Below are 10,195 nucleotides of genomic sequence, written 5' to 3' on the forward strand. Positions count from 1 at the left end.
GAAAATTTAAGAATAAAAGCAGAAAGAAAAGAGAAATAGAGAAAAAAAAACAACGAGAGAAGGAAAAAAAAGGATGAAATGATTGCTAAAAAATTACAAACTGCTAAGGTAAATGTCCCTATGGCCGACACCTATAAAGGTGGAAGCACATAAAATTGCAGGAGCCATGAGCAGAATGCAGAAGCCATATGCGCATGTGCTGTGGTATCTGTAGAGCTCTACAAATACCATAGCGCATGCGCATATGGCTTCTGCATTCTGCTCAAGGCTCCTGCAATTTTATGTGCTTCTACCTTTAGGCCGACCCAACAAAAGAATGGCGTTGTCAAGCGTGACAAAAATAAATTCGATAAAGAGTTTCATACTGGTGGATAGCTTCATCCATGCACTTTCCAAAAATCGTAGGCTCAATCCATTCCGTCAAGTATTTTTCTAGATAGAGAAGAATAAAGGCGCACTAGTGCGTGCCCCCTCTACCGACCAGCTGTGTCCAATTCCGACCGGGCATGTCCCCATTACCGATTACCTTTTTTCAGAGCATGCGAGGCGGAGGTTTCAAACGAAAAGTAAACATAAAAATGAACATAAATCAATGATAAACATAAAAAATACACATAAATCATGAAAAGGTATTTTATTTTAATTTGATGATATCAAACAATCAATATCAAAGAGGTTATCGCTGACTTGAACGATAAAAAGAATTCATAGATGATCAGATATGTAAAGAATAAGGAATATATATTGAACGATTATATAATCGTAACATAACATCACGAAATGCTTTTCGTTCGTATACTATGCATATATTACATTTATTTATAACACACGATCTCCACAATACAATAGATATAATTAATGTATGCTATTTAATAGATATATCTTAAAAGTAGATGCATTTTGCAACCGGATGAATGTTACATAGTTATATTAGCTAACTTTCTTTACTTTGACATTTTTTTTTCTTTAACTGCTCTTGCCGTTTCCTCGCCTTTTCTTCTCGTTCCAAGCGTTTCCTTTCTTTTTCAGCTTCGATGATACTGACGTTTACGTGTACGGTACTGGGGACATGCAGGCGTTTTGCTGTGTCTAACCTTGACCATCGAATAAATAAAAAAAATGATAGTTTTTGACTAATTTTTTTTTTCGAATATAGCAATCAAACTGTAACAAACCATTTAGCGCTCGAATTATTCCTTACAAAAGGATTTTGAACGAAATACGGACTATTTAGGTGACCGACAATTCTTAACCTCACTCTTAAGAATACGCGTGGATGGTGACGTGCGGCAAGAAATGCGAAAAAAAAATATATCTAACTATTGTACTTACTCTGCACGTTATAATTCTTTTGTACTGCACAAATTCCGGAATTTTTCCACTCCACTAATGAACGTGTTGTTGAATCGGCAGCCTCGTAAACAACGTTTCATGTCAAAAATGTCGGTAGAGGGAACATGGTCGGCCATGGGGACATTTACCTTAATAAAACAAGAAAGTCTTAGAAAAGAAAAAACTCTAATAAATGAATTATTTTAAACTGCTCGGGCGACGTTTAAGCGTTTCCCGGATTAGCAAATTGGTGCGAATTACGTGACTCGAAGGATCAGAGGAGGTGTGTATCGTCTCCCCAAAGCGAATTAACGAAATTAAGCAAAATGCGACTCACCGTTCGGGAGGCCGTCGTCTCCTGGAGAATTTGTCTCTCTAGCAAGCTCGTAGGCAGCATGCAAGGCAGCGCAGCAAGCAAAGGCAGCAAGGCAAGGCAGGGTGGCAAGCAAGGCAGCAAGGCAAGCAAAAGCAGCGAGCAAGGCAGGCAGAGAAAGCGTTCGCACTTCCGGAGAGCGAGCTCTGTGTGGCCTCTCGGATGTTCGAGTGTGCACGTATAGCGTGTGCACCCCGAGACGTCGTGACGATGAGTGAATCGTGCTCGCGGCGCTGGAAAAGTGTCGCGAGCGAGTACTTGCTCTTTCCTCCTGCGGGTGCCCTCGTGGGGTGAACGAGGGCAGCACCGATTGGTGAGTCGCGAAAATATCGATTTTACGCGTCGATCGTGATCCGCCGCGGCGCCGACATTTCGCGTGAGTCACCAAAAATATGCAAAACTTATAGGTACTGGAAAGACTATTATATACAGCGAATATGAACATAAATGTGACTAGACTAATGACTACAATATATACAATGTGGCGAGCGCCAAACATAAACAATGTTAATTTTTTGATATTTTTATTTTACAATTTTATTTAATATTTTATTTTACAATTTTAATTAAAAAAAGTTAAGTTACTATTGATGACGTATAAACCTTCATAAAATACATAAATTTTTTAAATTCTCGATATTAGTTGATAGAAGTTACGTATGATATGCTATATATATATAAATAAGTTATAATGTTTATTATATATACCTATTTATTAATTGTTTAATTAGAAATTAACTTTAGTTTCATTATGTGGCCAAAACTAGTACTTATTGTGACGAAAACTGGTATTTCGGTGGCCAAAAACGGTGAAGTCGGAACTTATGATATAATTTTTATTTTTGAAACATTTATTTAAGTTTATTTGTTTGCCGCAATCTTAAGTTTCTTATTTAAAAGATTCTTAAGAACATATTAAAGTACTAAAAAACGTTACATAACAAAAAGAATTTAATTAAAACGCATTTATTTCGTCAAAAATCCTTAAAGTGGCCACAAATGGTGCACCGACCCTACAACAGATTTAGAATTGAATAAATTGCGACTGGTTTGGTGCACTTTTTGTAATTTTATTATATTTTTAAGTTTTTCCAAAGTTTCAACTTTTACTAATAAAAAGGTTTTCCAGGCCAAACGGTAAGAGATACAAGGTTGGCCAAGAGGACCAAAGTTGCTCCTCTCGTCGAGTTCTATAAGGAAAAAATGCAAAAACTAAAAAAATTAATTTTTAATTTTTTTTTTTACTTTGAGGCTCAGTATCTTTATTTTTTATACCGGAAGAGGTACTGAAATTTATACCACGCATAAAGCACACCTAAATTAACGTATATTCACAGTTTCAAGAAAATCCTAAGAAAATCGATTTTCTCTAGTATAAGGATAAGAGAACGTCCTTAAGATTTGGTTGTTTATAGTTATTGAGCTATAACCGTTTGAAATTACGAGGAATCCGTAGATAGGAAGCAAAATGTGCAAGTTTCAAATTTATACACTTTTTTATTATATATTGGCAATTTTTATATATTTTTATTGATCAATCTTTTCTACCTCTATTTTATATATAATTCTTTAACAAGCGGTTGAGATTTGATATATAATCTTTAAGGGTTAAAATTTTATAATATTGGAAATTTTTCTAATTTTATTATATTCTTCAGTCTTTTCTACCCCTATTTCATATATAATTCTTTAAAATCTTCAATTTACAGGAAATTAACATTGTTTGAACTCTAAAGTTCAAATTTTAACGAAAAAGTAATGTTTAAATTTCTAATTTGCACGATTAATTCTCAATTTACACGAAATTAATTGTCTGGATCGTCCCTGGATCTTGGCTTAATTGTCCGGATCATACCCCGATCTTGGCTTAATTGTCTAGATCATGCCCCGATCTTGGCTTAATTGTCTGGATCATGCCCCGATCTTGACTTAATTGTTTGGATCATACCGATCTTAGATCATGATCCGATCTAGATAATTAAGCCAAGAATATAATAAAACTATAAATAGCCCGATATTTCAAAATTTGCCACACATATTTCTAAAAAAAGTATGTATCTTTGATCGCGTTTAAAAATGGATCTAATCAATCAAATCTTAAAAAATTATATATAAAATAGGGGTAGAAAAAACTGAAGAATATAATAGAATTAGAAATAGATCAATATCTCAAATATTGAGAAAGCTACAGCGTAAAACACACATTTTTCTAAAAAACGAAAATTCCCTTAAAATCCATACCGGTCGACGGATTTTAAGAAAATTAAAGAAGAAATTAAAGAAGAAATTTCTATGATACTCTATTTGTGTGCAAAATTTCAACCCGATATCTAAAAAATTGTAGAAGTAGATGCGTGTACAAAAATCCGTACACACATACATACATACTTCCGGATATTTTCTACTAATATAATTTCTCGACATTTTGGAACATTTTAAACCTATTTTCATCAAAATCTCGAAAAAAATTTTTATGTCACACGTGCATGGAAAGTGGCCCATTCCGCGTGTGACACGCGCGCAATGGGCCACTTTCCACGCACTTGCAACATAAAATAGGGTGTGTAACACGTGTGTTAAGTTGAAAATTGGACGTGCGGGTGGATCGCACTCGCCTCCGGCTCGTGCGTCCACTCCGCACGTCCAATTTCCATCTTACAGCACTTGTTACACAAATAACTATTTCACCATCATAAAGCTTTCTCTATGAGAAAGCAATAAGAGTAACCCTTCAAAAGTAGAGATTTCAAGCTTTAAAATTCTTTTTTTATATTTAAATTTCGTTCATTTTTAACAAAGTTACAGCTGCTTGAATTTTGCCTATTTTTAAAGAAAGTGTTCCTTTAATTTTTGTGAGAAGTGTATAATGAGCATTAATCAAAAATCTGACTCCAATGCACCGATTATATTAGATTAATTCAGTCTAATAGTTGTAACAGATTCCACAAAAACACAAGCATTGCACGCCAATGCTTGTCGAGCACTGAGAACATTTCTTAACAAGTTTACGCAGCTATTCTGCGTGATAACCCCGGTAATACATAAACCACGTAATATTTATCGTCGTATATATGGTATATAAATATTATATATCGAGATATCACTAGCAGTATACTGCTGGACGAGTGAATTGGAATTGTCGATTGTAGTTTGTCGTCGAAAGATGTATAGAAAACACGTATAGGAAAAACGTATATAGAAAATTCGGAAATCATGAAACAAATAATACTATTTTTTAACTTGTTTATCACCATTGCGTGTGTAAGTAATCTTATAATATGTAATATATAATTAAATGTGTAATATATGTGTACATATAATTTAAGTGACATCAAGTCACAGCAATATTATCATCAATTAGGACAAATAAGATAAAGTTTTTATCAAAAATAAATATACGAGAAATATATATGTAGAGAGAAAATGCTTTTATCATAAGGAAATCTTTCTTGTGACAGAATTTTGTTATCTTTTTATAATAATGTTTTAAATTTTAATTTTATTTTTCTAAAATTTTTTTTACTAATTTTTTATTAATTTATTTAATCTTAATATTCTTAAAAATGATATATTATCTTTTAATTTTATTTTTATTAAAAATGGTTAAAATGTAATTTATATCATATATCATCGTATCAATAATCTGATATATATGTATATTAATGTATTACACATGGTTAATACCATTATTTATTCTGTCACTTAAATTTCTACTTATTTACTATTACTCATGACTCTCTGTATTTATTATAGGCAATAGATCTTAGTGATGATGTCACGGACAAAATAGCAGAGCTATTATCGATGTCGAGAATGGATGTAGAAATCTGCCGGAATAAGACAAATACAAATATTAGTAAGTGTGTTCAGCAAAAGTTGTATGTGTTATAAGATTAAATATTTCTGCGTCCCTTTTACTTTCTGTTACAATTTATACAGTACATATGCACGATTGCATGCATGTTTAATATTGTACTTATTTATTTAATATTAATTTTATTTTTATATAGTTTATTTAAGGCATGCAATTTGTTATGTAATTAAAATTAATAGTATAATTAAAACATAAATGCTTGCGCATTATTAAATAGCTCTAATATCATAAATCAAATTACTTTGTATGCATTTTATATCTTTTAATAATATGTAACTGTATAAGACGTCTCAATTTTAAAACGTCTTTCAAACATCCTATGAGATGTTTTAATGTTCTCTGAATTATTATGCGTACATATACATATATGTATATAAAGTGAACCATTTATAATGTTAAAAACAAATATCTCATAAGATATATGCTTTCCATGAAAAATGTTTTAGACAAAACTTATTGGGAATCAAAAGGGACACAAGATGACATTATTCACCATAGGTGGCGCTACTATAAGTCAAACAACGGGCAACTTAAATTTTTTAATGGAAATTATATTTTTTATTATTTTATATGGAAATAGGGCTTAACTTTAGAAGGCTACTCCCCTCTGATTTTAATTAAATTTTACAGGTACGTAGTACTTACTAAATGTAATCGAATGTCACAAATGCAAATGTACGAAAACGTATATAGTTTCCAAGGTATTCAAATTTTAATTATCTAGCTAAACTATCTGGCTTAATTATCTGGCTAATGAACAATTTTAAGATTTCTACGTAAAAAAATGGTAATTATGATAGCAGAGATAGGAAGTTCACTTTCAGTTTCAATAATTTTGAAATATGTTATCAAGATCATCACATAGAGTAATATTGTAAAAATTGCAGCCGGTGCTCGTTGTTCATTAAGAAGAAAATATTAACAAATATAACTGAGAATAGTATATTGTGCACCAAGGGGCGAAAGTGCCCGGGGTGCACACGATATTTTTCACAATATCTTTACGGAAAGTTCGACCTCCATACCTAGAGAGAGACGAGAGTGGCCATTTCACGCCAGGACGGCATAGCGGGCGGAAAGTAATCACAGGCATGGAAAGTCGAACTTTCCGTGGAGATGTTGTGAAAATATAATTTTTAACATGTTAGAAATATAACATATCAGCAAATTACTTCCCTTAGCACTGACACAAACTATTATATTTCTTAAACTTTTTTGTTAATAACTTTTTAACAAATAATAACCGCCGGCTAAACCGTTCAAAGGTACTCAGAGTGATGACTTTAAAACATATCTGAAAATTATTGCAATTGGGAATGGCTCTCTATCTCTGCATAATTACCAAAAAAAATAATAGAATTTTAAAATATTTTGCTAAAATGTTTTATTTTATTAGTGTATTAGAAAAATGTATAACGTATAGCGTTATCAAAATCTCTATCTCTATCTTTATAAAAATGAATGTATGTATGTTTGTTCGCAAACTCCTCCTACATTAATGGACAGAATTTTTACTAAAAATATATGAAACAGGGGTAGAATTTCCCGGGAAGTGTCATAAAGTGTATAGTTTTTTGTTACCAATTTTCTGGAAACCGGTTTTTCTAATTTTTCTAATTTTTTTGGAAATAATTGACCGAATCTCAAAGAATTATATATAAAACAGGGGTAGAATTTTCCGGGGAGTGCTATAAGTGTATAATTTTTTGTTACCGATCTTTTTGGAAACCGGTATCGAAATTTTTCCAATTTTTCGGGAATTAATTCACCGACCAAAATTTGTCTAATTTGTTAGGGATGGTGTCGATGGGTTTAATTTTTCATTAATGAACCGATTTTCTTGAAAAAATGTATGTATGTTTGTCCGCTATGCAAATGTACAGTTTTCAACCAAATCTTAAAGAATTATTTATGAAACAGAGATAGAATTTTTTGGGGATGGTGTAATAATGTTATTTTTTATTTACCGAGGAGTGCCATAAAGTGTATAATTTTTCGTTACCGATTTTTTTGGAAACCGGTATCAGAAATTTTTCGAATTTTTCGGGAAATAATTGATCAAATCTTAAAGAATTGTATATAAAACAGGGGTAGAATTTCCCGGGGAGTGCTATAAACTGTATAGTTTTTCGTTACTTTTTGAGAATCGGTATTGAATAAAAAATATATTGTGCAATTTTAAATATTATAATTTAATTAATAATAAATAAATATAATAAAATTTGAATAAAAATGAATATAAAGGATTTTTTGCAATTGCCTGATAAGCCATTGCCTGATAAAGGAATTTTTTTGATTAAGGATATTGAAACACAAATGAAGTCGTTTGAAGAAAAACGACTTTCTCTTAGGACTGACATAAACTGTTATATTTCTTAAATTTTTTTGTTAATAACTTTTTAATAAATAACGAACGGCTAAAACCTTTAAAATGTTACTTAGGAGAGTGCTCTCTATGTAAAGATCAAAGTCACAGGAGGTTGCTCCTCTAAACTAAATAATTACCACACTTACCATTCTTTTTTACTATTTTATCTAAAAAAAAATGATTTTCTTGTAGAAGTCGGAAAATTCGGTTTAAAGGCTTTTATTTTAATCTAAAATAAAGTTTTTTTTTACAAAGTTTCATCGAAATTGGAGATGGACTATTTTCGGAACTTTATTCAGTATTTTTACTTTATTAATAACTATCACTTTGAACATTTGGTAACCTAAACATATTTTGACGTAGAACTACGTCTTTCTCGGGGGGTATGGGGGTATGACTGCAACGTTTTCTTGCAACGTTTTCATGCAACGTTTTCTTGCAACGTTTTCATGCAACGTTTTCTTTTTCTCGAAAAGTATTAAAGAAAAATATACTTTATTATATAGTTTTTGAAAGCTCTCGATGTAAGCTAAATGTTTTCGTGGTTAATTTTTCGATATGGGTTTGTTCTCGAAAAGTATTAAAGGAAAATATACTTTATTATATAGTTTTTGAAAGATTTCGATGTAAGCTAAATGTTTTCGCTCATCGTTGGTTATGTTCTCTTGATACTTCATCGATTTTTCGAAAATTTTTTAATATTGGGAATTTTGGATAGTGCGACCTCTTCGTTGGTTGCTAAATGTTTTCGCTCTTCGTTGGTTATGTTCTATTCTAATAGACGTAGTTCTACGTGTTAATTGCGGCACAGTTGTTACTGTGCTTGTTAATTTTTTTCTTACTGAATACAGAAATTCTGTTTTTTTATATTAATTTTTGTTGATAAAAATATTTGAAAATTGCAACAATCAGTTGCAATCGATTAACTGATTGTAACCGAAAGAAACATTTATTATTTGATTAAGCGATTAATCAGTTAATACGATTGCGGATTTATTGCTGGAACTAATTAGTCACTAATAAAATAAAAAGTTAGTATCTTGATTACTTGTTATTTTCATTGGGATTTCACAACAGTATATAACTGTGTATAGTATTGAGGATAAAGTTCAAACTTCGGATCACTTACGTAAGAAATGGTATGGTATAGCAGCACCTTCAATATACATATATGTATTGTATATGTTTCTTATTTCACATAATTCATTTTTTTATTTGTTGTGTTTTTATTCTCTTTTTTTTTACTGTATGACTTTTACGTTACAAATTAAGTTAGTAAGCTGACGCTGATGTAATTAGCAACTTTATATGTGGTTTCTTTCTGTATAATTTAATATTTGTGTCATTATACAGTTATATGACTAAAATTATATGACTATAATCTTGTTGCCTCTGCATTTTGAAATTTTGATGTCAGAAGAAACAAGAATTTAATTTAATAAAAATTATCATTTTTATGTTTAAACTTGCAGAGTTTTTATAATAAATGCATATATGAAACAAAGCGTTTTTTTTTACTTAATGTTCATAGTTTATACGGTTCTTTATATAATAAACTAGCTGGTTACCCAGGGCTTCGCCCAGGCGTCTTTTTTTTTAAACAACTCTATTTGTGTTATTACATTTGTGTTCTAGCTAATCTTATATCCACCAATATATAATTCATAAAATAAAAAATAACTTTTCCTTATTTGATAATTCATAAACACATATTTTAAATAACTTTCCACATCACCCATGATCCTCACCAAATTCAATAACAATTTTTTTTAAATACTCTATCCATCAAATAACTTATACATTTTTTAGGCATAAATCGGTACCCTCTTCAACAATCCTTGCCAAATTCAAAACAACCTTCCTTTAATGATACTCTATATAAGATGACATGTATAACTTATACACTTTTTAGGCAAAAATAGGCAACCTTTTCACCGATTCTCGCCAAATTCAATTACCAACCTACCTTTAATAATACTCCATCCATAAAAAAAAATTTAGCTTGATATCTCAAAATTTACGGAAATTAAAGCAATCACTTAGATTTTTTTAGACAGAAATCGATAACCCTTTTATTATTAACAATTTTTTGAATTCTATTATATTCCTCAGTTTTTTCTACCTTTATTTCATATATAATACCTTAAGATTTGGTTAATTAGTTTTTAAGTTAATAACGTTCAATATAAATAATATTAATCACTCTAACGAATTAACCGATTAATCAATTTTAACCAGTGCATTTGTT

At 30.8% G+C, this 10,195-nt stretch overlaps 1 long non-coding RNA gene across 1 annotated transcript; it reads right to left on the bottom strand.

Moving 5' to 3' along the window:
* Positions 1-278: 278 nt before the first annotated feature.
* Positions 279-2,197, bottom strand: LOC112462413. The gene is made up of 3 exons (XR_003041667.1): positions 1,670-2,197; positions 1,333-1,481; positions 279-1,094 (listed from the first exon to the last, which is right to left on the bottom strand). It is a non-coding gene; the product is annotated as an uncharacterized LOC112462413 (long non-coding RNA).
* Positions 2,198-10,195: the final 7,998 nt, after the last annotated feature.

This window comes from Temnothorax curvispinosus, unplaced genomic scaffold, assembly GCF_003070985.1.
Source record: "Temnothorax curvispinosus isolate PA1 unplaced genomic scaffold, ASM307098v1 QBEX01012404.1, whole genome shotgun sequence".
Lineage (NCBI taxonomy): Eukaryota > Metazoa > Arthropoda > Insecta > Hymenoptera > Formicidae > Temnothorax > Temnothorax curvispinosus.